General features: G+C 35.6%; 5 non-coding genes across 5 annotated transcripts; all 5 read left to right on the forward strand.

Annotated features, from left to right (window-relative positions):
• The first annotated feature begins 1,595 nt into the window (after window positions 1-1,595).
• On the forward strand, window positions 1,596-1,678 carry TRNAL-CAG (transfer RNA leucine (anticodon CAG)). The gene has a single exon. It is a non-coding gene; the product is annotated as a tRNA-Leu (tRNA).
• Window positions 1,679-2,544: 866 nt separating this feature from the next.
• On the forward strand, window positions 2,545-2,617 carry TRNAF-GAA (transfer RNA phenylalanine (anticodon GAA)). The gene has a single exon. It is a non-coding gene; the product is annotated as a tRNA-Phe (tRNA).
• Window positions 2,618-7,725: 5,108 nt separating this feature from the next.
• On the forward strand, window positions 7,726-7,808 carry TRNAL-CAG (transfer RNA leucine (anticodon CAG)). The gene has a single exon. It is a non-coding gene; the product is annotated as a tRNA-Leu (tRNA).
• An 866-nt stretch (window positions 7,809-8,674) lies between these two features.
• TRNAF-GAA (transfer RNA phenylalanine (anticodon GAA)) lies at window positions 8,675-8,747 on the forward strand. The gene has a single exon. It is a non-coding gene; the product is annotated as a tRNA-Phe (tRNA).
• Window positions 8,748-12,788: 4,041 nt separating this feature from the next.
• On the forward strand, window positions 12,789-12,861 carry TRNAF-GAA (transfer RNA phenylalanine (anticodon GAA)). The gene has a single exon. It is a non-coding gene; the product is annotated as a tRNA-Phe (tRNA).
• Window positions 12,862-26,870: the final 14,009 nt, after the last annotated feature.

Below are 26,870 nucleotides of genomic sequence, written 5' to 3' on the forward strand. Positions count from 1 at the left end.
CCTCATACATCAATAGACCATAACGATACTTAATTAACAAAAACTTAACAAGTAGGTAATCATAGTTTAAAAAATGTGAAATGCCCATGTCCTTCTGACATGTTTCAGCACATTTTGGGACAAATGGTCTCACTTTTAACAATCAATAAAATATTTTCTCTAAATTTTTGTCTCTTTTTTGCTCCAATTGTTTGCATCTCATAAAAAATAAAACTTGATGTAACATTATGCATGCAAATTGTGTTTTATGTGCGACCATGACCTATTCTAGAAGCACAGGGTCAGAATTATACTGGTGCATGGAGACAAACTGAAAATGTAAAAATTCAATGGCAAAATTGCTGTCTTTTTCTACTCATTCACAAATAGTTAATGAATGTTATTAAATATGTACAGCAAAATGGAAGGCGTTTCAAATAGAAATCATGCTTCAAAAAACAGTCAAATGAAAAATTATAATATATCCCTCCAGGTGTGACACTTGACATTTGCAGAGTGTCAAACCCCCCAGAAAATGTATAGATATGGCTGAAATAGCTCAGTTGGGAGAGCGTTAGACTGAAGATCTAAAGGTCCCTGGTCCAATCCCGGGTTTCGGCAAAATGCTTTTTCTTCACCGTTTACATTTTAAGGAGATATTAAACAAAGCACATGGACTGATCATGATCAAAAGGCCTAAAAATCTTAACTATCTACAGAAAACAAAATGTTAAAAATTTGAGAAACGGTAACTTTTTCCTTTTGAACACATGAATGTTTTTTAGTAATTTTTCCTCTATTTTGTTTTATTTCAGATTGACTTAGCTGTAAGAGGATTAAAAGGTAACCTGATAGCTGAAACAGACAGCACTTATCAGACACTAGCTGAATGATTATAGTCAGCTTGTTTGACTTTGAAACACTGAGGCATTACTGAGACAAATGTCCTTAAAAAATATGCTGTGGACAAAGTCAAAAAGGCAAAAAACACAAGCTCCACACAGGTCCGTCATCTTTAATTTGAAATATAGGAGGTTTCTACTTTAATGGTGAGACAAAGCATCTACATATTTGACATTGCTCCAGTGAGTAGAGCCCACTTAAAAATGTATGGGTTGCTTGTCTCTGCAAGCAAAAGCTGGGCACTAAACTGGCATACTTGCAATGCTGGATGGTTCAGAGTGAAAACACCTATAGGCTGACAATAGTAATTGCAGGTGTTGATTAACTCATTGTGCAAAATAATTTCTAAAATGTGGTCACTTTGGGAGGTTTTCTGCTGTTTTGGTACTCTGCAAATTTCATCTGCAAGGTATTCCTGCAAAATCTGCATTGCAAAACCCAAATAGGGCTCTTCCTTTCAAAGCCCTGCTGTGTGGCCAAACAGTAGTTTCTGAAGAAATGTGGTGCATCACCGCATTTGTGAGAAATCTAACATTTCTAATATCCAAACAAAATAAATGGAGGTTTAAAAATTAATGCAGACGAAAAGTACGCATATAAAAAATGTTATTTATTGACTTTTTTGGGGTGGTGTGACAAGTTTTTAATCACAAGGGATGGTAACATTTCTGCTGACTAGCATGGAAGGAGTTAAGTTCCAATTGCATATCGAAGTCAGGATGGCCGAGCGGTCTAAGGCGCTGCGTTCAGGTCGCAGTCTCCCCTGGAGGCGTGGGTTCAAATCCCACTTCTGACATCAACATTTAATTTCAAGAAACTTTATCTTCATTTATTGATTAGATGAGGTCAAACAAAACTTAGTAATGTGGTTTTGAAAAATTTCCTGAGAGTCTTTGGAGTGAATCTGAATTTGTCCTCTCAAAAAAGAACTCTAGGAACTTCAAACAGATTTTTTGTGCATATGTCTGTTGTTCTTTTGGCACTAGAAAAATCCTTTGGACAGTCAATGAGGAGGGACTATTTCACCTCTTTGTGTTCTCTGTCCCTATTAGGGTAGGGAATCAACCTTCTACAGTGCTGTCATGAAATATATCTAGAAACAGATTTGCTGGTAAGTCTACTTTCATAGTTTTCACCTCATACATCAATAGACCATAACGATACTTAATAAACAAAAACTTAACAAGTAGGTAATCATAGTTTAAAAAATGTGAAATGCCCATGTCCTTCTGACATGTTTCAGCACATTTTGGGACAAATGGTCTCACTTTTAACAATCAATAAAATATTTTCTCTAAATTTTTGTCTCTTTTTTGCTCCAATTGTTTGCATCTCATAAAAAATAAAACTTGATGTAACATTATGCATGCAAATTGTGTTTTATGTGCGACCATGACCTATTCTAGAAGCACAGGGTCAGAATTATACTGGTGCATGGAGACAAACTGAAAATGTAAAAATTCAATGGCAAAATTGCTGTCTTTTTCTACTCATTCACAAATAGTTAATGAATGTTATTAAATATGTACAGCAAAATGGAAGGCGTTTCAAATAGAAATCATGCTTCAAAAAACAGTCAAATGAAAAATTATAATATATCCCTCCAGGTGTGACACTTGACATTTGCAGAGTGTCAAACCCCCCAGAAAATGTATAGATATGGCCGAAATAGCTCAGTTGGGAGAGCGTTAGACTGAAGATCTAAAGGTCCCTGGTCCAATCCCGGGTTTCGGCAAAATGCTTTTTCTTCACCGTTTACATTTTAAGGAGATATTAAACAAAGCACATGGACTGATCATGATCAAAAGGCCTAAAAATTTTAACTATCTACAGAATACAAAATGTTAAAAATTTGAGAAACGGTAACTTTTTCCTTTTGAACACATGAATGTTTTTTAGTAATTTTTCCTCTATTTTGTTTTATTTCAGATTGACTTAGCTGTAAGAGGATTAAAAGGTAACCTGATAGCTGAAACAGACAGCACTTATCAGACACTAGCTGAATGATTATAGTCATCTTGTTTGACTTTGAAACACTGAGGCATTACTGAGACAAATGTCCTTAAAAAATATGCTGTGGACAAAGTCAAAAAGGCAAAAAACACAAGCTCCACACAGGTCCGTCATCTTTAATTTGAAATATAGGAGGTTTCTACTTTAATGGTGAGACAAAGCATCTACATATTTGACATTGCTCCAGTGAGTAGAGCCCACTTAAAAATGTATGGGTTGCTTGTCTCTGCAAGCAAAAGCTGGGCACTAAACTGGCATACTTGCAATGCTGGATGGTTCAGAGTGAAAACACCTATAGGCTGACAATAGTAATTGCAGGTGTTGATTAACTCATTGTGCAAAATAATTTCTAAAATGTGGTCACTTTGGGAGGTTTTCTGCTGTTTTGGTACTCTGCAAATTTCATCTGCAAGGTATTCCTGCAAAATCTGCATTGCAAAACCCAAATAGGGCTCTTCCTTTCAAAGCCCTGCTGTGTGGCCAAACAGTAGTTTCTGAAGAAATGTGGTGCATCACCGCATTTGTGAGAAATCTAACATTTCTAATATCCAAACAAAATAAATGGAGGTTTAAAAATTTATGCAGACGAAAAGTACGCATATAAAAAATGTTATTTATTGACTTTTTTGGGGTGGTGTGACAAGTTTTTAATCACAAGGAATGGTAACATTTCTGCTGACTAGCATGGAAGGAGTTAAGTTCCAATTGCATATCGAAGTCAGGATGGCCAAGTGGTCTACGGCGCTGCGTTCAGGTGGCAGTCTCTGTTAAAAATTTGAGAAACGGTAACTTTTTCCTTTTGAACACATGAATGTTTTTTAGTAATTTTTCCTCTATTTTGTCGCAGTCGCAGGTCGCAGTCTCCCCTGGAGGCGTGGGTTCAAATCCCACTTCTGACATCAACATTTAATTTCAAGAAACTTTATCTTCATTTTTTGATTAGATGAGGTCAAACAAAACTTAGTAATGTGGTTTTGAAAAATTTCCTGAGAGTCTTTGGAGTGAATCTGAATTTGTCGTCTCAAAAAAGAACTCTAGGAACATCAAACAGATTTTTTGTGCATATGTCTGTTGTTCTTTTGGCACTAGAAAAATCCTTTGGACAGTCAATGAGGAGGGACTATTTCACCTCTTTGTGTTCTCTGTCCCTATTAGGGTAGGGAATCAACCTTCTACAGTGCTGTCATGAAATATATCTAGAAACGGATTTGCTGGTAAGTCTACTTTCATAGTTTTCACCTCATACATCAATAGACCATAACGATACTTAATTAACAAAAACTTAACAAGTAGGTAATCATAGTTTAAAAAATGTGAAATGCCCATGTCCTTCTGACATGTTTCAGCACATTTTGGGACAAATGGTCTCACTTTTAACAATCAATAAAATATTTTCTCTAAATTTTTGTCTCTTTTTTGCTCCAATTGTTTGCATCTCATAAAAAATAAAACTTGATGTAACATTATGCATGCAAATTGTGTTTTATGTGCGACCATGACCTATTCTAGAAGCACAGGGTCAGAATTATACTGGTGCATGGAGACAAACTGAAAATGTAAAAATTCAATGGCAAAATTGCTGTCTTTTTCTACTCATTCACAAATAGTTAATGAATGTTATTAAATATGTACAGCAAAATGGAAGGCGTTTCAAATAGAAATCATGCTTCAAAAAACAGTCAAATGAAAAATTATAATATATCCCTCCAGGTGTGACACTTGACATTTGCAGAGTGTCAAACCCCCCAGACAATGTATAGATATGGCTGAAATAGCTCAGTTGGGAGAGCGTTAGACTGAAGATCTAAAGGTCCCGGGTTTCGGCAAAATGCTTTTTCTTCACCGTTTACATTTTAAGGAGATATTAAACAAAGCACATGGACTGATCATGATCAAAAGGCCTAAAAATCTTAACTATCTACAGAAAACAAAATGTTAAAAATTTGAGAAACGGTAACTTTTTCCTTTTGAACACATGAATGTTTTTTAGTAATTTTTCCTCTATTTTGTTTTATTTCAGATTGACTTAGCTGTAAGAGGATTAAAAGGTAACCTGATAGCTGAAACAGACAGCACTTATCAGACACTAGCTGAATGATTATAGTCAGCTTGTTTGACTTTGAAACACTGAGGCATTACTGAGACAAATGTCCTTAAAAAATATGCTGTGGACAAAGTCAAAAAGGCAAAAAACACAAGCTCCACACAGATCCGTCATCTTTAATTTGAAATATAGGAGGTTTCTACTTTAATGGTGAGACAAAGCATCTACATATTTGACATTGCTCCAGTGAGTAGAGCCCACTTAAAAATGTATGGGTTGCTTGTCTCTGGAAGCAAAAGCTGGACACTAAACTGGCATACTTGCAATGCTGGATGGTTCAGAGTGAAAACACCTATAGGCTGACAATAGTAATTGCAGGTGTTGATTAACTCATTGTGCAAAATAATTTCTAAAATGTGGTCACTTTGGGAGGTTTTCTGCTGTTTTGGTACTCTGCAAATTTCATCTGCAAGGTATTCCTGCAAAATCTGCATTGCAAAACCCAAACAGGGCTCTTCCTTTCAAAGCCCTGCTGTGTGGCCAAACAGTAGTTTCTGAAGAAATGTGGTGCATCACCGCATTTGTGAGAAATCTAACATTTCTAATATCCAAACAAAATAAATGGAGGTTTAAAAATTAATGCAGACGAAGAAAAGTACGCATATAAAAAATGTTATTTATTGACTTTTTTGGGGTGGTGTGACAAGTTTTTAATCACAAGGAATGGTAACATTTCTGCTGACTAGCATGGAAGGAGTTAAGTTCCAATTGCATATCGAAGTCAGGATGGCCGAGCGGTCTAAGGCGCTGTGTTCAGGTCGCAGTCTTCCCTGGAGGCGTGGGTTCAAATCCCACTTCAGACATCAACATTTAATTTCAAGAAACTTTATCTTCATTTATTGATTAGATGAGGTCAAACAAAACTTAGTAATGTGGTTTTGAAAAATTTCCTGAGAGTCTTTGGAGTGAATCTGAATTTGTCCTCTCAAAAAAGAACTCTAGGAACATCAAACAGGTTTTTTTGTGCATATGTCTGTTGTTCTTTTGGCACTAGAAAAATCCTTTGGACAGTCAATGAGGAGGGACTATTTCACCTCTTTGTGTTCTCTGTCCCTATTAGGGTAGGGAATCAACCTTCTACAGTGCTGTCATGAAATATATCTAGAAACGGATTTGCTGGTAAGTCTACTTTCATAGTTTTCACCTCATACATCAATAGACCATAACGATACTTAATTAACAAAAACTTAACAAGTAGGTAATCATAGTTTAAAAAATGTGAAATGCCCATGTCCTTCTGACATGTTTCAGCACATTTTGGGACAAATGGTCTCACTTTTAACAATCAATAAAATATTTTCTCTAAATTTTTGTCTCTTTTTTGCTCCAATTGTTTGCATCTCATAAAAAATAAAACTTGATGTAACATTATGCATGCAAATTGTGTTTTATGTGCGACCATGACCTATTCTAGAAGCACAGGGTCAGAATTATACTGGTGCATGGAGACAAACTGAAAATGTAAAAATTCAATGGCAAAATTGCTGTCTTTTTCTACTCATTCACAAATAGTTAATGAATGTTATTAAATATGTACAGCAAAATGGAAGGCGTTTCAAATAGAAATCATGCTTCAAAAAACAGTCAAATGAAAAATTATAATATATCCCTCCAGGTGTGACACTTGACATTTGCAGAGTGTCAAACCCCCCAGAAAATGTATAGATATGGCCGAAATAGCTCAGTTGGGAGAGCGTTAGACTGAAGATCTAAAGGTCCCGGGTTTCGGCAAAATTCTTTTTCTTCACCGTTTACATTTTAAGGAGATATTAAACAAAGCACATGGACTGATCATGATCAAAAGGCCTAAAAATCTTAACTATCTACAGAAAACAAAATGTTAAAAATTTGAGAAACGGTAACTTTTTCCTTTTGAACACATGAATGTTTTTTAGTAATTTTTCCTCTATTTTGTTTTATTTCAGATTGACTTAGCTGTAAGAGGATTAAAAGGTAACCTGATAGCTGAAACAGACAGCACTTATCAGACACTAGCTGAATGATTATAGTCAGCTTGTTTGACTTTGAAACACTGAGGCATTACTGAGACAAATGTCCTTAAAAAATATGCTGTGGACAAAGTCAAAAAGGCAAAAAACACAAGCTCCACACAGGTCCGTCATCTTTAATTTGAAATATAGGAGGTTTCTACTTTAATGGTGAGACAAAGCATCTACATATTTGACATTGCTCCAGTGAGTAGAGCCCACTTAAAAATGTATGGGTTGCTTGTCTCTGCAAGCAAAAGCTGGGCACTAAACTGGCATACTTGCAATGCTGGATGGTTCAGAGTGAAAACACCTATAGGCTGACAATAGTAATTGCAGGTGTTGATTAACTCATTGTGCAAAATAATTTCTAAAATGTGGTCACTTTGGGAGGTTTTCTGCTGTTTTGGTACTCTGCAAATTTCATCTGCAAGGTATTCCTGCAAAATCTGCATTGCAAAACCCAAATAGGGCTCTTCCTTTCAAAGCCCTGCTGTGTGGCCAAACAGTAGTTTCTGAAGAAATGTGGTGCATCACCGCATTTGTGAGAAATCTAACATTTCTAATATCCAAACAAAATAAATGGAGGTTTAAAAATTAATGCAGACGAAAAGTACGCATATAAAAAATGTTATTTATTGACTTTTTTGGGGTGGTGTGACAAGTTTTTAATCACAAGGGATGGTAACATTTCTGCTGACTAGCATGGAAGGAGTTAAGTTCCAATTGCATATCGAAGTCAGGATGGCCGAGCGGTCTAAGGCGCTGCGTTCAGGTCGCAGTCTCCCCTGGAGGCGTGGGTTCAAATCCCACTTCTGACATCAACATTTAATTTCAAGAAACTTTATCTTCATTTATTGATTAGATGAGGTCAAACAAAACTTAGTAATGTGGTTTTGAAAAATTTCCTGAGAGTCTTTGGAGTGAATCTGAATTTGTCCTCTCAAAAAAGAACTCTAGGAACTTCAAACAGATTTTTTGTGCATATGTCTGTTGTTCTTTTGGCACTAGAAAAATCCTTTGGACAGTCAATGAGGAGGGACTATTTCACCTCTTTGTGTTCTCTGTCCCTATTAGGGTAGGGAATCAACCTTCTACAGTGCTGTCATGAAATATATCTAGAAACAGATTTGCTGGTAAGTCTACTTTCATAGTTTTCACCTCATACATCAATAGACCATAACGATACTTAATAAACAAAAACTTAACAAGTAGGTAATCATAGTTTAAAAAATGTGAAATGCCCATGTCCTTCTGACATGTTTCAGCACATTTTGGGACAAATGGTCTCACTTTTAACAATCAATAAAATATTTTCTCTAAATTTTTGTCTCTTTTTTGCTCCAATTGTTTGCATCTCATAAAAAATAAAACTTGATGTAACATTATGCATGCAAATTGTGTTTTATGTGCGACCATGACCTATTCTAGAAGCACAGGGTCAGAATTATACTGGTGCATGGAGACAAACTGAAAATGTAAAAATTCAATGGCAAAATTGCTGTCTTTTTCTACTCATTCACAAATAGTTAATGAATGTTATTAAATATGTACAGCAAAATGGAAGGCGTTTCAAATAGAAATCATGCTTCAAAAAACAGTCAAATGAAAAATTATAATATATCCCTCCAGGTGTGACACTTGACATTTGCAGAGTGTCAAACCCCCCAGAAAATGTATAGATATGGCCGAAATAGCTCAGTTGGGAGAGCGTTAGACTGAAGATCTAAAGGTCCCTGGTCCAATCCCGGGTTTCGGCAAAATGCTTTTTCTTCACCGTTTACATTTTAAGGAGATATTAAACAAAGCACATGGACTGATCATGATCAAAAGGCCTAAAAATTTTAACTATCTACAGAATACAAAATGTTAAAAATTTGAGAAACGGTAACTTTTTCCTTTTGAACACATGAATGTTTTTTAGTAATTTTTCCTCTATTTTGTTTTATTTCAGATTGACTTAGCTGTAAGAGGATTAAAAGGTAACCTGATAGCTGAAACAGACAGCACTTATCAGACACTAGCTGAATGATTATAGTCATCTTGTTTGACTTTGAAACACTGAGGCATTACTGAGACAAATGTCCTTAAAAAATATGCTGTGGACAAAGTCAAAAAGGCAAAAAACACAAGCTCCACACAGGTCCGTCATCTTTAATTTGAAATATAGGAGGTTTCTACTTTAATGGTGAGACAAAGCATCTACATATTTGACATTGCTCCAGTGAGTAGAGCCCACTTAAAAATGTATGGGTTGCTTGTCTCTGCAAGCAAAAGCTGGGCACTAAACTGGCATACTTGCAATGCTGGATGGTTCAGAGTGAAAACACCTATAGGCTGACAATAGTAATTGCAGGTGTTGATTAACTCATTGTGCAAAATAATTTCTAAAATGTGGTCACTTTGGGAGGTTTTCTGCTGTTTTGGTACTCTGCAAATTTCATCTGCAAGGTATTCCTGCAAAATCTGCATTGCAAAACCCAAATAGGGCTCTTCCTTTCAAAGCCCTGCTGTGTGGCCAAACAGTAGTTTCTGAAGAAATGTGGTGCATCACCGCATTTGTGAGAAATCTAACATTTCTAATATCCAAACAAAATAAATGGAGGTTTAAAAATTTATGCAGACGAAAAGTACGCATATAAAAAATGTTATTTATTGACTTTTTTGGGGTGGTGTGACAAGTTTTTAATCACAAGGAATGGTAACATTTCTGCTGACTAGCATGGAAGGAGTTAAGTTCCAATTGCATATCGAAGTCAGGATGGCCAAGTGGTCTACGGCGCTGCGTTCAGGTGGCAGTCTCTGTTAAAAATTTGAGAAACGGTAACTTTTTCCTTTTGAACACATGAATGTTTTTTAGTAATTTTTCCTCTATTTTGTCGCAGTCGCAGGTCGCAGTCTCCCCTGGAGGCGTGGGTTCAAATCCCACTTCTGACATCAACATTTAATTTCAAGAAACTTTATCTTCATTTTTTGATTAGATGAGGTCAAACAAAACTTAGTAATGTGGTTTTGAAAAATTTCCTGAGAGTCTTTGGAGTGAATCTGAATTTGTCCTCTCAAAAAAGAACTCTAGGAACATCAAACAGATTTTTTGTGCATATGTCTGTTGTTCTTTTGGCACTAGAAAAATCCTTTGGACAGTCAATGAGGAGGGACTATTTCACCTCTTTGTGTTCTCTGTCCCTATTAGGGTAGGGAATCAACCTTCTACAGTGCTGTCATGAAATATATCTAGAAACGGATTTGCTGGTAAGTCTACTTTCATAGTTTTCACCTCATACATCAATAGACCATAACGATACTTAATTAACAAAAACTTAACAAGTAGGTAATCATAGTTTAAAAAATGTGAAATGCCCATGTCCTTCTGACATGTTTCAGCACATTTTGGGACAAATGGTCTCACTTTTAACAATCAATAAAATATTTTCTCTAAATTTTTGTCTCTTTTTTGCTCCAATTGTTTGCATCTCATAAAAAATAAAACTTGATGTAACATTATGCATGCAAATTGTGTTTTATGTGCGACCATGACCTATTCTAGAAGCACAGGGTCAGAATTATACTGGTGCATGGAGACAAACTGAAAATGTAAAAATTCAATGGCAAAATTGCTGTCTTTTTCTACTCATTCACAAATAGTTAATGAATGTTATTAAATATGTACAGCAAAATGGAAGGCGTTTCAAATAGAAATCATGCTTCAAAAAACAGTCAAATGAAAAATTATAATATATCCCTCCAGGTGTGACACTTGACATTTGCAGAGTGTCAAACCCCCCAGACAATGTATAGATATGGCTGAAATAGCTCAGTTGGGAGAGCGTTAGACTGAAGATCTAAAGGTCCCGGGTTTCGGCAAAATGCTTTTTCTTCACCGTTTACATTTTAAGGAGATATTAAACAAAGCACATGGACTGATCATGATCAAAAGGCCTAAAAATCTTAACTATCTACAGAAAACAAAATGTTAAAAATTTGAGAAACGGTAACTTTTTCCTTTTGAACACATGAATGTTTTTTAGTAATTTTTCCTCTATTTTGTTTTATTTCAGATTGACTTAGCTGTAAGAGGATTAAAAGGTAACCTGATAGCTGAAACAGACAGCACTTATCAGACACTAGCTGAATGATTATAGTCAGCTTGTTTGACTTTGAAACACTGAGGCATTACTGAGACAAATGTCCTTAAAAAATATGCTGTGGACAAAGTCAAAAAGGCAAAAAACACAAGCTCCACACAGATCCGTCATCTTTAATTTGAAATATAGGAGGTTTCTACTTTAATGGTGAGACAAAGCATCTACATATTTGACATTGCTCCAGTGAGTAGAGCCCACTTAAAAATGTATGGGTTGCTTGTCTCTGGAAGCAAAAGCTGGACACTAAACTGGCATACTTGCAATGCTGGATGGTTCAGAGTGAAAACACCTATAGGCTGACAATAGTAATTGCAGGTGTTGATTAACTCATTGTGCAAAATAATTTCTAAAATGTGGTCACTTTGGGAGGTTTTCTGCTGTTTTGGTACTCTGCAAATTTCATCTGCAAGGTATTCCTGCAAAATCTGCATTGCAAAACCCAAACAGGGCTCTTCCTTTCAAAGCCCTGCTGTGTGGCCAAACAGTAGTTTCTGAAGAAATGTGGTGCATCACCGCATTTGTGAGAAATCTAACATTTCTAATATCCAAACAAAATAAATGGAGGTTTAAAAATTAATGCAGACGAAGAAAAGTACGCATATAAAAAATGTTATTTATTGACTTTTTTGGGGTGGTGTGACAAGTTTTTAATCACAAGGAATGGTAACATTTCTGCTGACTAGCATGGAAGGAGTTAAGTTCCAATTGCATATTGAAGTCAGGATGGCCGAGCGGTCTAAGGCGCTGCGTGTCTCCCCTGGAGGAGTGGGTTCAAATCCCACTTCTGACATCAACATTTAATTTCAAGAAACTTTATCTTCATTTATTGATTAGATGAGGTCAAACAAAACTTAGTAATGTGGTTTTGAAAAATTTCCTGAGAGTCTTTGGAGTGAATCTGAATTTGTCCTCTCAAAAAAGAACTCTAGGAACTTCAAACAGATTTTTTGTGCATATGTCTGTTGTTCTTTTGGCACTAGAAAAATCCTTTGGACAGTCAATGAGGAGGGACTATTTCACCTCTTTGTGTTCTCTGTCCCTATTAGGGTAGGGAATCAACCTTCTACAGTGCTGTCATGAAATATATCTAGAAACAGATTTGCTGGTAAGTCTACTTTCATAGTTTTCACCTCATACATCAATAGACCATAACGATACTTAATAAACAAAAACTTAACAAGTAGGTAATCATAGTTTAAAAAATGTGAAATGCCCATGTCCTTCTGACATGTTTCAGCACATTTTGGGACAAATGGTCTCACTTTTAACAATCAATAAAATATTTTCTCTAAATTTTTGTCTCTTTTTTGCTCCAATTGTTTGCATCTCATAAAAAATAAAACTTGATGTAACATTATGCATGCAAATTGTGTTTTATGTGCGACCATGACCTATTCTAGAAGCACAGGGTCAGAATTATACTGGTGCATGGAGACAAACTGAAAATGTAAAAATTCAATGGCAAAATTGCTGTCTTTTTCTACTCATTCACAAATAGTTAATGAATGTTATTAAATATGTACAGCAAAATGGAAGGCGTTTCAAATAGAAATCATGCTTCAAAAAACAGTCAAATGAAAAATTATAATATATCCCTCCAGGTGTGACACTTGACATTTGCAGAGTGTCAAACCCCCCAGAAAATGTATAGATATGGCCGAAATAGCTCAGTTGGGAGAGCGTTAGACTGAAGATCTAAAGGTCCCTGGTCCAATCCCGGGTTTCGGCAAAATGCTTTTTCTTCACCGTTTACATTTTAAGGAGATATTAAACAAAGCACATGGACTGATCATGATCAAAAGGCCTAAAAATTTTAACTATCTACAGAATACAAAATGTTAAAAATTTGAGAAACGGTAACTTTTTCCTTTTGAACACATGAATGTTTTTTAGTAATTTTTCCTCTATTTTGTTTTATTTCAGATTGACTTAGCTGTAAGAGGATTAAAAGGTAACCTGATAGCTGAAACAGACAGCACTTATCAGACACTAGCTGAATGATTATAGTCATCTTGTTTGACTTTGAAACACTGAGGCATTACTGAGACAAATGTCCTTAAAAAATATGCTGTGGACAAAGTCAAAAAGGCAAAAAACACAAGCTCCACACAGGTCCGTCATCTTTAATTTGAAATATAGGAGGTTTCTACTTTAATGGTGAGACAAAGCATCTACATATTTGACATTGCTCCAGTGAGTAGAGCCCACTTAAAAATGTATGGGTTGCTTGTCTCTGCAAGCAAAAGCTGGGCACTAAACTGGCATACTTGCAATGCTGGATGGTTCAGAGTGAAAACACCTATAGGCTGACAATAGTAATTGCAGGTGTTGATTAACTCATTGTGCAAAATAATTTCTAAAATGTGGTCACTTTGGGAGGTTTTCTGCTGTTTTGGTACTCTGCAAATTTCATCTGCAAGGTATTCCTGCAAAATCTGCATTGCAAAACCCAAATAGGGCTCTTCCTTTCAAAGCCCTGCTGTGTGGCCAAACAGTAGTTTCTGAAGAAATGTGGTGCATCACCGCATTTGTGAGAAATCTAACATTTCTAATATCCAAACAAAATAAATGGAGGTTTAAAAATTTATGCAGACGAAAAGTACGCATATAAAAAATGTTATTTATTGACTTTTTTGGGGTGGTGTGACAAGTTTTTAATCACAAGGAATGGTAACATTTCTGCTGACTAGCATGGAAGGAGTTAAGTTCCAATTGCATATCGAAGTCAGGATGGCCAAGTGGTCTACGGCGCTGCGTTCAGGTGGCAGTCTCTGTTAAAAATTTGAGAAACGGTAACTTTTTCCTTTTGAACACATGAATGTTTTTTAGTAATTTTTCCTCTATTTTGTCGCAGTCGCAGGTCGCAGTCTCCCCTGGAGGCGTGGGTTCAAATCCCACTTCTGACATCAACATTTAATTTCAAGAAACTTTATCTTCATTTTTTGATTAGATGAGGTCAAACAAAACTTAGTAATGTGGTTTTGAAAAATTTCCTGAGAGTCTTTGGAGTGAATCTGAATTTGTCCTCTCAAAAAAGAACTCTAGGAACATCAAACAGATTTTTTGTGCATATGTCTGTTGTTCTTTTGGCACTAGAAAAATCCTTTGGACAGTCAATGAGGAGGGACTATTTCACCTCTTTGTGTTCTCTGTCCCTATTAGGGTAGGGAATCAACCTTCTACAGTGCTGTCATGAAATATATCTAGAAACGGATTTGCTGGTAAGTCTACTTTCATAGTTTTCACCTCATACATCAATAGACCATAACGATACTTAATTAACAAAAACTTAACAAGTAGGTAATCATAGTTTAAAAAATGTGAAATGCCCATGTCCTTCTGACATGTTTCAGCACATTTTGGGACAAATGGTCTCACTTTTAACAATCAATAAAATATTTTCTCTAAATTTTTGTCTCTTTTTTGCTCCAATTGTTTGCATCTCATAAAAAATAAAACTTGATGTAACATTATGCATGCAAATTGTGTTTTATGTGCGACCATGACCTATTCTAGAAGCACAGGGTCAGAATTATACTGGTGCATGGAGACAAACTGAAAATGTAAAAATTCAATGGCAAAATTGCTGTCTTTTTCTACTCATTCACAAATAGTTAATGAATGTTATTAAATATGTACAGCAAAATGGAAGGCGTTTCAAATAGAAATCATGCTTCAAAAAACAGTCAAATGAAAAATTATAATATATCCCTCCAGGTGTGACACTTGACATTTGCAGAGTGTCAAACCCCCCAGACAATGTATAGATATGGCTGAAATAGCTCAGTTGGGAGAGCGTTAGACTGAAGATCTAAAGGTCCCGGGTTTCGGCAAAATGCTTTTTCTTCACCGTTTACATTTTAAGGAGATATTAAACAAAGCACATGGACTGATCATGATCAAAAGGCCTAAAAATCTTAACTATCTACAGAAAACAAAATGTTAAAAATTTGAGAAACGGTAACTTTTTCCTTTTGAACACATGAATGTTTTTTAGTAATTTTTCCTCTATTTTGTTTTATTTCAGATTGACTTAGCTGTAAGAGGATTAAAAGGTAACCTGATAGCTGAAACAGACAGCACTTATCAGACACTAGCTGAATGATTATAGTCAGCTTGTTTGACTTTGAAACACTGAGGCATTACTGAGACAAATGTCCTTAAAAAATATGCTGTGGACAAAGTCAAAAAGGCAAAAAACACAAGCTCCACACAGATCCGTCATCTTTAATTTGAAATATAGGAGGTTTCTACTTTAATGGTGAGACAAAGCATCTACATATTTGACATTGCTCCAGTGAGTAGAGCCCACTTAAAAATGTATGGGTTGCTTGTCTCTGGAAGCAAAAGCTGGACACTAAACTGGCATACTTGCAATGCTGGATGGTTCAGAGTGAAAACACCTATAGGCTGACAATAGTAATTGCAGGTGTTGATTAACTCATTGTGCAAAATAATTTCTAAAATGTGGTCACTTTGGGAGGTTTTCTGCTGTTTTGGTACTCTGCAAATTTCATCTGCAAGGTATTCCTGCAAAATCTGCATTGCAAAACCCAAACAGGGCTCTTCCTTTCAAAGCCCTGCTGTGTGGCCAAACAGTAGTTTCTGAAGAAATGTGGTGCATCACCGCATTTGTGAGAAATCTAACATTTCTAATATCCAAACAAAATAAATGGAGGTTTAAAAATTAATGCAGACGAAGAAAAGTACGCATATAAAAAATGTTATTTATTGACTTTTTTGGGGTGGTGTGACAAGTTTTTAATCACAAGGAATGGTAACATTTCTGCTGACTAGCATGGAAGGAGTTAAGTTCCAATTGCATATTGAAGTCAGGATGGCCGAGCGGTCTAAGGCGCTGCGTGTCTCCCCTGGAGGAGTGGGTTCAAATCCCACTTCTGACATCAACATTTAATTTCAAGAAACTTTATCTTCATTTATTGATTAGATGAGGTCAAACAAAACTTAGTAATGTGGTTTTGAAAAATTTCCTGAGAGTCTTTGGAGTGAATCTGAATTTGTCCTCTCAAAAAAGAACTCTAGGAACTTCAAACAGATTTTTTGTGCATATGTCTGTTGTTCTTTTGGCACTAGAAAAATCCTTTGGACAGTCAATGAGGAGGGACTATTTCACCTCTTTGTGTTCTCTGTCCCTATTAGGGTAGGGAATCAACCTTCTACAGTGCTGTCATGAAATATATCTAGAAACAGATTTGCTGGTAAGTCTACTTTCATAGTTTTCACCTCATACATCAATAGACCATAACGATACTTAATAAACAAAAACTTAACAAGTAGGTAATCATAGTTTAAAAAATGTGAAATGCCCATGTCCTTCTGACATGTTTCAGCACATTTTGGGACAAATGGTCTCACTTTTAACAATCAATAAAATATTTTCTCTAAATTTTTGTCTCTTTTTTGCTCCAATTGTTTGCATCTCATAAAAAATAAAACTTGATGTAACATTATGCATGCAAATTGTGTTTTATGTGCGACCATGACCTATTCTAGAAGCACAGGGTCAGAATTATACTGGTGCATGGAGACAAACTGAAAATGTAAAAATTCAATGGCAAAATTGCTGTCTTTTTCTACTCATTCACAAATAGTTAATGAATGTTATTAAATATGTACAGCAAAATGGAAGGCGTTTCAAATAGAAATCATGCTTCAAAAAACAGTCAAATGAAAAATTATAATATATCCCTCCAGGTGTGACACTTGACATTTGCAGAGTGTCAAACCCCCCAGAAAATGTATAGATATGGCCGAAATAGCTCAGTTGGGAGAGCGTTAGACTGAAGATCTAAAGGTCCCTGGTCCAATCCAGGGTTTCGGCAAAATGCTTTTTCTTCACCGTTTACATTTTAAGGAGATATTAAACAAAGCACATGGACTGATCATGATCAAAAGGCCTAAAAATTTTAACTATCTACAGAATACAAAATGTTAAAAATTTGAGAAACGGTAACTTTTTCCTTTTGAACACATGAATGTTTTTTAGTAATTTTTCCTCTATTTTGTTTTATTTCAGATTGACTTAGCTGTAAGAGGATTAAAAGGTAACCTGATAGCTGAAACAGACAGCACTTATCAGACACTAGCTGAATGATTATAGTCATCTTGTTTGACTTTGAAACACTGAGGCATTACTGAGACAAATGTCCTTAAAAAATATGCTGTGGACAAAGTCAAAAAGGCAAAAAACACAAGCTCCACACAGGTCCGTCATCTTTAATTTGAAATATAGGAGGTTTCTACTTTAATGGTGAGACAAAGCATCTACATATTTGACATTGCTCCAGTGAGTAGAGCCCACTTAAAAATGTATGGGTTGCTTGTCTCTGCAAGCAAAAGCTGGGCACTAAACTGGCATACTTGCAATGCTGGATGGTTCAGAGTGAAAACACCTATAGGCTGACAATAGTAATTGCAGGTGTTGATTAACTCATTGTGCAAAATAATTTCTAAAATGTGGTCACTTTGGGAGGTTTTCTGCTGTTTTGGTACTCTGCAAATTTCATCTGCAAGGTATTCCTGCAAAATCTGCATTGCAAAACCCAAACAGGGCTCTTCCTTTCAAAGCCCTGCTGTGTGGCCAAACAGTAGTTTCTGAAGAAATGTGGTGCATCACCGCATTTGTGAGAAATCTAACATTTCTAATATCCAAACAAAATAAATGGAGGTTTAAAAATTTATGCAGACGAAAAGTACGCATATAAAAAATGTTATTTATTGACTTTTTTGGGGTGGTGTGACAAGTTTTTAATCACAAGGAATGGTAACATTTCTGCTGACTAGCATGGAAGGAGTTAAGTTCCAATTGCATATCGAAGTCAGGATGGCCAAGTGGTCTACGGCGCTGCGTTCAGGTGGCAGTCTCTGTTAAAAATTTGAGAAACGGTAACTTTTTCCTTTTGAACACATGAATGTTTTTTAGTAATTTTTCCTCTATTTTGTCGCAGTCGCAGGTCGCAGTCTCCCCTGGAGGCGTGGGTTCAAATCCCACTTCTGACATCAACATTTAATTTCAAGAAACTTTATCTTCATTTTTTGATTAGATGAGGTCAAACAAAACTTAGTAATGTGGTTTTGAAAAATTTCCTGAGAGTCTTTGGAGTGAATCTGAATTTGTCCTCTCAAAAAAGAACTCTAGGAACATCAAAGAGATTTTTTGTGCATATGTCTGTTGTTCTTTTGGCACTAGAAAAATCCTTTGGACAGTCAATGAGGAGGGACTATTTCACCTCTTTGTGTTCTCTGTCCCTATTAGGGTAGGGAATCAACCTTCTACAGTGCTGTCATGAAATATATCTAGAAACGGATTTGCTGGTAAGTCTACTTTCATAGTTTTCACCTCATACATCAATAGACCATAACGATACTTAATTAACAAAAACTTAACAAGTAGGTAATCATAGTTTAAAAAATGTGAAATGCCCATGTCCTTCTGACATGTTTCAGCACATTTTGGGACAAATGGTCTCACTTTTAACAATCAATAAAATATTTTCTCTAAATTTTTCTCTCTTTTTTGCTCCAATTGTTTGCATCTCATAAAAAATAAAACTTGATGTAACATTATGCATGCAAATTGTGTTTTATGTGCGACCATGACCTATTCTAGAAGCACAGGGTCAGAATTATACTGGTGCATGGAGACAAACTGAAAATGTAAAAATTCAATGGCAAAATTGCTGTCTTTTTCTACTCATTCACAAATAGTTAATGAATGTTATTAAATATGTACAGCAAAATGGAAGGCGTTTCAAATAGAAATCATGCTTCAAAAAACAGTCAAATGAAAAATTATAATATATCCCTCCAGGTGTGACACTTGACATTTGCAGAGTGTCAAACCCCCCAGACAATGTATAGATATGGCTGAAATAGCTCAGTTGGGAGAGCGTTAGACTGAAGATCTAAAGGTCCCGGGTTTCGGCAAAATGCTTTTTCTTCACCGTTTACATTTTAAGGAGATATTAAACAAAGCACATGGACTGATCATGATCAAAAGGCCTAAAAATCTTAACTATCTACAGAAAACAAAATGTTAAAAATTTGAGAAACGGTAACTTTTTCCTTTTGAACACATGAATGTTTTTTAGTAATTTTTCCTCTATTTTGTTTTATTTCAGATTGACTTAGCTGTAAGAGGATTAAAAGGTAACCTGATAGCTGAAACAGACAGCACTTATCAGACACTAGCTGAATGATTATAGTCAGCTTGTTTGACTTTGAAACACTGAGGCATTACTGAGACAAATGTCCTTAAAAAATATGCTGTGGACAAAGTCAAAAAGGCAAAAAACACAAGCTCCACACAGATCCGTCATCTTTAATTTGAAATATAGGAGGTTTCTACTTTAATGGTGAGACAAAGCATCTACATATTTGACATTGCTCCACTGAGTAGAGCCCACTTAAAAATGTATGGGTTGCTTGTCTCTGGAAGCAAAAGCTGGACACTAAACTGGCATACTTGCAATGCTGGATGGTTCAGAGTGAAAACACCTATAGGCTGACAATAGTAATTGCAGGTGTTGATTAACTCATTGTGCAAAATAATTTCTAAAATGTGGTCACTTTGGGAGGTTTTCTGCTGTTTTGGTACTCTGCAAATTTCATCTGCAAGGTATTCCTGCAAAATCTGCATTGCAAAACCCAAATAGGGCTCTTCCTTTCAAAGCCCTGCTGTGTGGCCAAACAGTAGTTTCTGAAGAAATGTGGTGCATCACCGCATTTGTGAGAAATCTAACATTTCTAATATCCAAACAAAATAAATGGAGGTTTAAAAATTAATGCAGACGAAGAAAAGTACGCATATAAAAAATGTTATTTATTGACTTTTTTGGGGTGGTGTGACAAGTTTTTAATCACAAGGAATGGTAACATTTCTGCTGACTAGCATGGAAGGAGTTAAGTTCCAATTGCATATCGAAGTCAGGATGGCCGAGCGGTCTAAGGCGCTGCGTGTCTCCCCTGGAGGAGTGGGTTCAAATCCCACTTCTGACATCAACATTTAATTTCAAGAAACTTTATCTTCATTTATTGATTAGATGAGGTCAAACAAAACTTAGTAATGTGGTTTTGAAAAATTTCCTGAGAGTCTTTGGAGTGAATCTGAATTTGTCCTCTCAAAAAAGAACTCTAGGAACATCAAACAGATTTTTTGTGCATATGTCTGTTGTTCTTTTGGCACTAGAAAAATCCTTTGGACAGTCAATGAGGAGGGACTATTTTACCTCTTTGTGTTCTCTGTCCCTATTAGGTTAGGGATTCAACCTTCTACAGTGCTGTCATGAAATATATCTAGAAACGGATTTGCTGGTAAGTCTACTTTCATAGTTTTCACATCATACATCAATAGACCATAACGATACTTAATAAACAAAAACTTAACAAGTAGGTAATCATAGTTTAAAAAATGTGAAATGCCCATGTCCTTCTGACATGTTTCAGCACATTTTGGGACAAATGGTCTCACTTTTAACATTAACAATCAATAAAATATTTTCTCTAAATTTTTGTCTCTTTTTTGCTCCAATTGTTTGCATCTCATAAAAAATAAAACTTGATGTAACATTATGCATGCAAATTGTGTTTTATGTGCGACCATGACCTATTCTAGAAGCACAGGGTCAGAATTATACTGGTGCATGGAGACAAACTGAAAATGTAAAAATTCAATGGCAAAATTGCTGTCTTTTTCTACTCATTCACAAATAGTTAATGAATGTTATTAAATATGTACAGCAAAATGGAAGGCGTTTCAAATAGAAATCATGCTTCAAAAAACAGTCAAATGAAAAATTATAATATATCCCTCCAGGTGTGACACTTGACATTTGCAGAGTGTCAAACCCCCCAGACAATGTATAGATATGGCTGAAATAGCTCAGTTGGGAGAGCGTTAGACTGAAGATTTAAAGGTCCCGGGTTTCGGCAAAATGCTTTTTCTTCACCGTTTACATTTTAAGGAGATATTAAACAAAGCACATGGACTGATCATGATCAAAAGGCCTAAAAATCTTAACTATCTACAGAAAACAAAATGTTAAAAATTTGAGAAACGGTAACTTTTTCCTTTTGAACACATGAATGTTTTTTAGTAATTTTTCCTCTATTTTGTTTTATTTCAGATTGACTTAGCTGTAAGAGGATTAAAAGGTAACCTGATAGCTGAAACAGACAGCACTTATCAGACACTAGCTGAATGATTATAGTCAGCTTGTTTGACTTTGAAACACTGAGGCATTACTGAGACAAATGTCCTTAAAAAATATGCTGTGGACAAAGTCAAAAAGGCAAAAAACACAAGCTCCACACAGGTCCGTCATCTTTAATTTGAAATATAGGAGGTTTCTACTTTAATGGTGAGACAAAGCATCTACATATTTGACATTGCTCCAGTGAGTAGAGCCCACTTAAAAATGTATGGGTTGCTTGTCTCTGGAAGCAAAAGCTGGACACTAAACTGGCATACTTGCAATGCTGGATGGTTCAGAGTGAAAACACCTATAGGCTGACAATAGTAATTGCAGGTGTTGATTAACTCATTGTGCAAAATAATTTCTAAAATGTGGTCACTTTGGGAGGTTTTCTGCTGTTTTGGTACTCTGCAAATTTCATCTGCAAGGTATTCCTGCAAAATCTGCATTGCAAAACCCAAATAGGGCTCTTCCTTTCAAAGCCCTGCTGTGTGGCCAAACAGTAGTTTCTGAAGAAATGTGGTGCATCACCGCATTTGTGAGAAATCTAACATTTCTAATATCCAAACAAAATAAATGGAGGTTTAAAAATTAATGCAGACGAAAAGTACGCATATAAAAAATGTTATTTATTGACTTTTTTGGGGTGGTGTGACAAGTTTTTAATCACAAGGAATGGTAACATTTCTGCTGACTAGCATGGAAGGAGTTAAGTTCCAATTGCATATCAAAGTCAGGATGGCCGAGCGGTCTAAATCCCACTTCTGACATCAACATTTAATTTCAAGAAACTTTATCTTCATTTATTGATTAGATGAGGTCAAACAAAACTTAGTAATGTGGTTTTGAAAAATTTCCTGAGAGTCTTTGGAGTGAATCTGAATTTGTCCTCTCAAAAAAGAACTCTAGGAACATCAAACAGATTTTTTGTGCATATGTCTGTTGTTCTTTTGGCACTAGAAAAATCCTTTGGACAGTCAATGAGGAGGGACTATTTTACCTCTTTGTGTTCTCTGTCCCTATTAGGTTAGGGAATCAACCTTCTACAGTGCTGTCATGAAATATATCTAGAAACGGATTTGCTGGTAAGTCTACTTTCATAGTTTTCACATCATACATCAATAGACCATAACGATACTTAATAAACAAAAACTTAACAAGTAGGTAATCATAGTTTAAAAAATGTGAAATGCCCATGTCCTTCTGACATGTTTCAGCACATTTTGGGACAAATGGTCTCACTTTTAACATTAACAATCAATAAAATATTTTCTCTAAATTTTTGTCTCTTTTTTGCTCCAATTGTTTGCATCTCATAAAAAATAAAACTTGATGTAACATTATGCATGCAAATTGTGTTTTATGTGCGACCATGACCTATTCTAGAAGCACAGGGTCAGAATTATACTGGTGCATGGAGACAAACTGAAAATGTAAAAATTCAATAGCAAAATTGCTGTCTTTTTCTACTCAATCACAAATAGTTAATGAATGTTATTAAATATGTACAGCAAAATGGAAGGCGTTTCAAATAGAAATCATGCTTCAAAAAACAGTCAAATGAAAAATTATAATATATCCCTCCAGGTGTGACACTTGACATTTGCAGAGTGTCAAACCCCCCAGACAATGTATAGATATGGCTGAAATAGCTCAGTTGGGAGAGCGTTAGACTGAAGATCTAAAGGTCCCGGGTTTCGGCAAAATGCTTTTTCTTCACCGTTTACATTTTAAGGAGATATTAAACAAAGCACATGGACTGATCATGATCAAAAGGCCTAAAAATCTTAACTATCTACAGAAAACAAAATGTTAAAAATTTGAGAAACGGTAACTTTTTCCTTTTGAACACATGAATGTTTTTTAGTAATTTTTCCTCTATTTTGTTTTATTTCAGATTGACTTAGCTGTAAGAGGATTAAAAGGTAACCTGATAGCTGAAACAGACAGCACTTATCAGACACTAGCTGAATGATTATAGTCAGCTTGTTTGACTTTGAAACACTGAGGCATTACTGAGACAAATGTCCTTAAAAAATATGCTGTGGACAAAGTCAAAAAGGCAAAAAACACAAGCTCCACACAGATCCGTCATCTTTAATTTGAAATATAGGAGGTTTCTACTTTAATGGTGAGACAAAGCATGTACATATTTGACATTGCTCCAGTGAGTAGAGCCCACTTAAAAATGTATGGGTTGCTTGTCTCTGGAAGCAAAAGCTGGACACTAAACTGGCATACTTGCAATGCTGGATGGTTCAGAGTGAAAACACCTATAGGCTGACAATAGTAATTGCAGGTGTTGATTATCTCATTGTGCAAAATAATTTCTAAAATGTGATCACTTTGGGAGGTTTTCTGCTGTTTTGGTACTCTGCAAATTTCATCTGCAAGGTATTCCTGCAAAATCTGCATTGCAAAACCCAAATAGGGCTCTTCCTTTCAAAGCCCTGCTGTGTGGCCAAACAGTAGTTTCTGAAGAAATGTGGTGCATCACCGCATTTGTGAGAAATCTAACATTTCTAATATCCAAACAAAATAAATGGAGGTTTAAAAATTAATGCAGACGAAGAAAAGTACGCATATAAAAAATGTTATTTATTGACTTTTTTGGGGTGGTGTGACAAGTTTTTAATCACAAGGAATGGTAACATTTCTGCTGTCTAGCATGGAAGGAGTTAAGTTCCTATTGCACATTAAAGTCAGGATGGCCGAGCAGTCTAAGGCGCTGCGTTCAGTTTGCAGTCTCCCCTGGAGGCGTGGGTTCAAATCCCACTTCTGACATCAACATTTAATTTCAAGAAACTTTATCTTCATTTATTGATGAGATGAGGTCAAACAAAACTTAGTAATGTGGTTTTGAAAAATTTCCTGAGAGTCTTTGGAGTGAATCTGAATTTGTCCTCTCAAAAAAGAACATCAAACATATTTTTTGTGCATATGTCTGTTGTTCTTTTGGCACTAGAAAAATCCTTTGGACAGTCAATGAGGAGGGACTATTTCACCTCTTTGTGTTCTCTGTCCCTATTAGGGTAGGGAATCAACCTTCTACAGTGCTGTCATGAAATATATCTAGAAACGGATTTGCTGGTAAGTCTACTTTCAAAGTTTTCACCTCATACATCAATAGACCATAACGATACTTAATAAACAAAAACTTAACAAGTAGGTAATCATAGTTTAAAAAATGTGAAATGCCCATGTCCTTCTGACATGTTTCAGCACATTTTGGGACAAATGGTCTCACTTTTAACATTAACAATCAATAAAATATTTTCTCTAAATTTTTGTCTCCTTTTTGCTCCAATTGTTTGCATCTCATAAAAAATAAAACTTGATGTAACATTATGCATGCAAATTGTGTTTTATGTGCGACCATGACCTATTCTAGAAGCACAGGGTCAGAATTATACTGGTGCATGGAGACAAACTGAAAATGTAAAAATTCAATGGCAAAATTGCTGTCTTTTTCTACTCATTCACAAATAGTTAATGAATGTTATTAAATATGTACAGCAAAATGGAAGGCGTTTCAAATAGAAATCATGCTTCAAAAAACAGTCAAATGAAAAATTATAACATATCCCTCCAGGTGTGACACTTGACATTTGCAGAGTGTCAAACCCCCCAGAAAATGTATAGATATGGCTGAAATAGCTCAGTTGGGAGAGCGTTAGACTGAAGATCTAAAGGTCCCTGGTCCAATCCCGGGTTTCGGCAAAATGCTTTTTCTTCACCGTTTACATTTTAAGGAGATATTAAACAAAGCACATGGACAGATCATGATCAAAAGGCCTAAAAATCTTAACTATCTACAGAAAACAAAATGTTAAACATTTGAGAAACGGTAACTGTTTCCTTTTGAACACATGAATATTTTTTAGTAATTTTTCCTCTATTTTGTTTTATTTCAGATTGACTTAGCTGTAAGAGGATTAAAAGGTAACCTGATAGCTGAAACAGACAGCACTTATCAGACACTAGCTGAATGATTATAGTCAGCTTGTTTGACTATGAAACACTGAGGCATTACTGAGACAAATGTCCTTAAAAAATATGCTGTGGACAAAGTCAAAAAGGCAAAAAACACAAGCTCCACACAGGTCCGTCATCTTTAATTTGAAATATAGGAGGTTTCTACTTTAATGGTGAGACAAAGCATCTACATATTTGACATTGCTCCAGTGAGTAGAGCCCACTTAAAAATGTATGGGTTGCTTGTCTCTGCAAGCAAAAGCTGGGCACTAAACTGGCATACTTGCAATGCTGGATGGTTCAGAGTGAAAACACCTATAGGCTGACAATAGTAATTGCAGGTGTTGATTAACTCATTGTGCAAAATAATTTCTAAAATGTGGTCACTTTGGGAGGTTTTCTGCTGTTTTGGTACTCTGCAAATTTCATCTGCAAGGTATTCCTGCAAAATCTGCATTGCAAAACCCAAATAGGGCTCTTCCTTTCAAAGCCCTGCTGTGTGGCCAAACAGTAGTTTCTGAAGAAATGTGGTGCATCACCGCATTTGTGAGAAATCTAACATTTCTAATATCCAAACAAAATAAATGGAGGTTTAAAAATTAATGCAGACGAAAAGTACGCATATAAAAAATGTTATTTATTGACTTTTTTGGGGTGGTGTGACAAGTTTTTAATCACAAGGAATGGTAACATTTCTGCTGACTAGCATGGAAGGAGTTAAGTTCCAATTGCATATCAAAGTCAGGATGGCCGAGCGGTCTAAATCCCACTTCTGACATCAACATTTAAATTCAAGAAACTTTATCTTCATTTATTGATTAGATGAGGTCAAACAAAACTTAGTAATGTGGTTTTGAAAAATTTCCTGAGAGTCTTTGGAGTGAATCTGAATTTGTCCTCTCAAAAAAGAACTCTAGGAACATCAAACAGATTTTTTGTGCATATGTCTGTTGTTCTTTTGGCACTAGAAAAATCCTTTGGACAGTCATTGAGGAGGGACTATTTCACCTCTTTGTGTTCTCTGTCCCTATTAGGGTAGGGAATCAACCTTCTACAGTGCTGTCATGAAATATATCTAGAAACGGATTTGCTGGTAAGTCTACTTTCATAGTTTTCACCTCATACATCAATAGACCATAACGATACTTAATAAACAAAAACTTAACAAGTAAGTAATCATAGTTTAAAAAATGTGAAATGCCCATGTCCTTCTGACATGTTTCAGCACATTTTGGGACAAATGGTCTCACTTTTAACATTAACAATCAATAAAATATTTTCTCTAAATTTTTGTCTCCTTTTTGCTCCAATTGTTTGCATCTCATAAAAAATAAAACTTGATGTAACATTATGCATGCAAATTGTGTTTTATGTGCGACCATGACCTATTCTAGAAGCACAGGGTCAGAATTATACTGGTGCATGGAGACAAACTGAAAATGTAAAAATTCAATGGCAAAATTGCTGTCTTTTTCTACTCATTCACAAATAGTTAATGAATGTTATTAAATATGTACAGCAAAATGGAAGGCGTTTCAAATAGAAATCA

This window comes from Dendrobates tinctorius, unplaced genomic scaffold, assembly GCF_039654945.1.
Source record: "Dendrobates tinctorius isolate UK_male_01 unplaced genomic scaffold, ASM3965494v1 ptg000350l, whole genome shotgun sequence".
NCBI lineage: Eukaryota > Metazoa > Chordata > Amphibia > Anura > Dendrobatidae > Dendrobates > Dendrobates tinctorius.